We start from the raw sequence: 5,724 nt of genomic DNA, 5'->3' as shown, positions 1-5,724 counted from the left end.
GCTACGCGCAGTGAGGACGGAGAGAGAAAAGAGGAAAGGCGACGCGGGAAAACTAGCGGGAGGCGGCGGGGGGCGGCGGGGGGTGGCGGGAGCGGCGGAGGTGCTCCCGGGAGGCTGAAGGAGTGAGCGCGAGCTTTAGTTGTGGTCGCACAGATGAATTAATGACCGCAGCACCGAGATAGGCCTTGTGCCTCGGGCCCGAGCCCATCCCTTGAGGAAAAGTTCCCGGTGCCCAGTCTGTTTGGAACCGTACTGACAGCCAGCCTCCTCCCGCCGACACCTTGCGCGTTTCTGAAGGCTGAGCCAAAGTACTTCTATTGTCTACTTTTGGCCTTGCTCACCTACCTCCCTAGAAAAACTGGACTGAATACCAGTGTTTCTTAGCTTGGAGGCAACATTTTCGGTTAACCAACCCTGGCCAAACACAATGACCTTAATTTAAAACAAAAACATAATCGCATTGGGCGGGATTTTGATGGCTGCTGATGAAAAAGATGCTCCTGAAACTTTAGGAGCATCTTTAGCTCCTAAACTGGTAGTGCGAAGAAGCTGATTCCCACCCTTGACTTGGTTGTTTTGAGTTAATGAATGGTCTTTCCATGAGTTCGTTTTAAAAAACAAAACTAGTGGCCCTACTAGCAAAAGCATAGAGCATAAGGATATGAATAAGCGGAATTGAATTGAGATTCCAGAATAAATGAACAGAATAAAAAAGAAGTTACTTGGACAACTGGATATCCACATGTAAAAGAATGAATTTGGATTACTAACTCATAACATTTGAAAAGTTAAAATGAATCAAAGGCCTAAATATAAGAGCTTAAACTTTAAAATACTTTGGAGAAAACAGGTATAAATCTTCTTGACTTTGAATCAGGCACAAGCAACCAAAGAAAAATAAATAATATGGACCTCATCAAAAGACAATCTAAGGAATAGGAGAAAATATTTGCAAATAATATATCTCATAAAGGTCTAATATTTAGAATACATAAAGAACTATTATAATTCAACAATTAAAAGACAATCCAATTTAACAATGGACAAACTATCTGAATAGAAATTTCTGTAAAAAAAAAAAAAAATTTCTGTAAAGAAGATACACGAATGGACATGAAAAGATGCTCAACATCATTAGCCATCTTGGAAATGCAAATTAAAACCACAATGAGATAACGTTTCAGAGCCTTTAGGATATATGTCTATAATTAAAAAGAAAAATAAGTTCTGAAGAAAATGGAACTGTTTTACTGTACTTAATGGGAGCATAAAATGCTTTGGAAAACACTTCTTTGAAAAAATTCCTGCCTTCCTCAAACTGTTATGTATAAAATTACCATGACCCAGTAATTCTAATAGATATACACCCAAGGAATTGAAAACATATGTTCACACAAAAATATGTACACAAATGTGCACAGCAGTCATAGTAGCAAAAGAAAAACAACTCAAATGTGCATCAGCTGACTAATGGATAACCAAAAGTGGTATAGCAATACAAAGAAAAGTTATTAGGCACAAAAGGGAAGGAAGGAAGTGCTCATACAAGATGGATGAAACTTGAAAACATTATGCTAAGTGAAAGAAGCCAGTTGCAAAGTATGATGCTGTTTAAATGACATATCCAGAATAGGTAAGTCTATAGATACAGAAAATAGATTAGTAGGCTACTGCTTCAGTGAATTCTACTAGGGCTGGAGAATTGGGGGGAAATGAGGAGTGACTATTAAAGGGCAAAGTTTCTTTGCAGGGGGTGATCAAAGTGCTTTAAAATTGAGTGATGATTGTATAGCTCTATAAATATACTGAAAAACTATAGGTGAGCTGTATGATATGTTAATTATATCTCTCAAACTATTATATAAAGCAAAAAATACAATGCTAATAAGTGAAGTATAGTGTATTATTAAGGGAGTGCATAGGATTTTCACATCCAATGAGGATCGTCGTAAAAAGCTTCAAAAAAAAAAACCAGATTTTTATTTGAAAAAAAAATTTTTTTAATAAAACTTTAAAATCTAAATTAAAATCCAGAGGGGAAGTTGAAAACGCTAGAGCAGCGGTCTTTTTTTTGTTGTTGTTATTTAAAACTGTTTAGTCCTTTAGTTATGTCACACAGAATGATGCTGTCTTGGTTTGATCCCCTAAAAGCAATATTTTTCTATATCTATTAGTAAGACTAACAAAAATACTGCTGCTATCTATTTTAAAATCTATCCTTAAAATAGCCCTAAAGTAACAAGACACATGATCTGCCATTGAAGTGAAGCCACTCAGTCGTGTTCGACAACCCCATGGACTGTAGCCTACCAGGATCCTCAGTCCATGGGATTTTCCAGGCAAGAATACTGGAGTGGGTTGCCATTTCCATCTCCATAGAGCAGCGGTCTTAAAACGTTTTGATCACAGGACTCCTTTAAACTTTGAAATTGATTGAAGACTCTAAAGAGTTTTCCTTTGTGTGTTGTATCTATTGATAGTTACCATATTAAAAATTAAAATAGAAAATTTTAAACTATGTATTAACTCATTGAAAAATAATAAATCCTTTTTATATTAGCATAAATAACATATTTGTATGGAAAATGGCCATATTTCCCCCAAAACAAAAAATAACTAGTGAGTAGAGTCACAATGTATTTCTTTTTTGCAAGTGTCTTTAACTTCCTTAATGCCTGATTGGTAGAAGACAGCAGGATAGTTACATATACTACTTCATTCAATTGTTACCATACTGGTTGCTGTTGGTTAAAATATGTAAAAAATAAATCGAAGCTCATACAGACATGTAATTGGGGGAAGGGAGAAGACTATATTAGTAGCTTAATGTAATATTTCCTTTAATAGCACACCCAGACTTGACAGGTATAGTTTCTTAATTGAAATGTAGAATTTAAAGAAAAAAAAAAAGAAATGTAGAATTTGAAACTGTATCAATGAACTTTTTATACTCTGTTGCAGTAAAAATCCATTGGTTTATCTTACACTTCAGGAAGGTCTTTTTTCCATGCATAATTTTGTAACATGATGGATTGGTAATTTAGAAACATTGATTCACTGAGTTATACAGGTCTCTTAAATATTGACACACTTCATTATACAATATATAAAGATCATATTATTTTCACAGACATCAGAAAAAGTCTTTAAATACTGAGAGACTGTCAAATTCACAGTGATGAATACAATTTTTCTAAAATGCTAATTTTTGTGTGAAAGGTCAAATTTTGTCATTGTCAGTTGTTTTCTTTAAGTGTTAGGCTCATCTGTTCATTTTTTGAGAAAATGTCTGCTATATTTCCATTGGTTATTCCAATAATGAATAACCATTATTGACCTGTCATTCATTCTGACCTAAAAATACTGTTCTTTTTTTTAAACAGCTGAATAAACTTATAACTCAATCTCTTGTGAGCTTTTCCTATAGATAGTCACCTTATGGACCAGAAAAGACTGCTTTTCTTTGCATAAAATATTTTTCAAACATTACTCAAGCATTCAGTTCAGTTCAGTTCAGTCTCTCAGTTGTGTCCAACTCATTGCAATCCCATGGACTGCAACACGCCAGGCCTCCCTGTCCATCACCAACTCCCGGAGTTTACCCAAACTCATGTCCATTGAGTCGGTGATGCCATCCAACCATCTCATCCTCTGTCGTCCCCTTCTCCTGCCTTCAATCTTTCCCAGCATCAGGGTCTTTTCCAATGAGTCAGCTCTTCACAACAGGTGGCCAAAGTATTGTAGTTTCAGCTTCAGCATCAGTCCTTCCAATGAATATTCAGGACTGATTTCCTTTAGGATGGACTGGCTGAATCTCCTTGCAGTCCAAGGGACTCTCAAGAGTCTTCTCCAACACCACAGTTCAAAAGCATCAATTCTTCGGCGCTCAGCTTTCTTTATAGTCCAACTCTCACATCCATACATGACTACTGGAAAAACCATAGCCTTGACTAGATGGAGCTTTGTTGACAAAGTAATGTCTCTGCTTTTTAATAGGCTGTCTAGGTTGGTCATAACTTTTCTTCCAAGGAGTAAGCGTCTTTTTATTTCGTGGCTGCAGTCACCATCTCAAGTATTAAAACTTAGCAAAATTAATGTTTCAGTTTCCTATTGCTGCTGTAAGAAATTCCCACAAACTTCATGGCTTACAACACAGGTTTATTTATCTTATAGTTCTGAAAGTCAGAAATCCTAAACTCAAGGTTTTGCTGAGTCAATATCTTCTGGAGGCTCTCGAGGAGAATTGTGGGGTGTTTGTTTTGGGCATGATGAGGGATCTTAATTCCCCTACTAGGGCTGAACCCATGCCTCATACGGTGGAAATATGGAATCCTAGCCCTGAACCACCAGGGAAGTCCCGGGGAGAATTTATTTTCTTCTCTAACTTTTAGAGACTGCCTGCTTTCTTCAGTTCATGGCCCCTTCCTCCATCTTCAGGGCCTAGCTGGGTCTTTCACAACTCACTTCCTCTCTCCCCTTCTCCCTCTCCCTCTCTCTGTCTCCTTAGCTTCTGTGATCACATCTCCTCTAACTCTGACCCTTTTGTTTCCCTCTTTTAACAACTCTTATGGTTACATTGAACTACCCAGATAATCCCCACCCTATCTCAAGATCCTTAATTTAAATCACATCAGCAAAATATTTTTTTTCCAAGTGAACTAACATATTCACAGGTTTCAGGGATTAGGAAGTAGACTTCTTTGGGACACCATTAATTAGCCTACCATAAGTAATTTACTGTTTCATCAATGACATTCTCAAGTGAAACTTTAAGTGCATCACAGAGAGGAATACAATGAATGGTCGTACAGTTGGTGTCACGGTCTTGATTCACGCTAAAATGCCAGCAGTTTCACACACCATTGCATTTGCACTTAGTGCCTATTTCCACACAGTGGAAAAAGGAAGCAATGTCTTAATATTATTATGAAAATCATCTTGACCTTGCAGACCTCCTATAAAAGTCCCAGGTCCTCCAGGAGTCCAAAGACCATATTTTGATCTGGAAGAAGGGAAGTAAAAGGTTTTCCCTAACCTAGACAAATGACAGGACATAAAGAAGCAAACATTACAAGTTCTGTATAGTAGGAGCATGGTTTGGAAAGAAGGAGCTAGAAGAAAACACCAAAAAAGGAAAGCAAGGGCCGATAAGTCTAGTAAAATAAGCCTAGTAAACCATTTTAAGAAATTTGGACTTAATCCTGAAAGGCATAAGGTTGGCAGTGAAGGGGTGTGGGAGGCATAAAGTGTTTCTAATCAGTGGAAGCAATAATACCGGCTTACAGTATGAAAAATAGACAAAATAAGAGGAAAATAAGGAAACTGCAGCAGTAGTCGAGAAGAAAAAAAGAGAATGACAGGAAATCAGATCAATGGTAGTAGAGATGGAAATGGATATGATACAATCAACAGGTTTTGGAAATTGATTAGATCCTTTTTTTTTTTAATTGGAGTATGCGTGCTAAGTCACTTTAATCATCTCCAATTCTTTGTGACCCCGTGGACTATAGGCTGCCAGGCTCCTCTGTCCATGGGATTTTCCAGGCAGGAATGCTGGAGTGGGCTGCCATGCCCTCCTCCAGGGTATTTGGAGTGTAGTTGCTTTCCAATGTTGTGATAGTTTCTGCCGTACAGCAAAGTAAATCAGCTCTACATACACATGTATCCCCCCTTTTTTGGAGTTCCTTCCCATTTAGGTCACCACAGAGCATTGAGTAGAGTTCT

Source organism: Cervus elaphus, chromosome 8 (genome assembly GCF_910594005.1).
Source record: "Cervus elaphus chromosome 8, mCerEla1.1, whole genome shotgun sequence".
In the NCBI taxonomy this organism is placed as follows: Eukaryota; Metazoa; Chordata; class Mammalia; order Artiodactyla; family Cervidae; genus Cervus; species Cervus elaphus.
The sequence above is the reverse complement of the archived record's forward strand: the minus strand, read 5'-3'. Positions refer to the sequence as shown.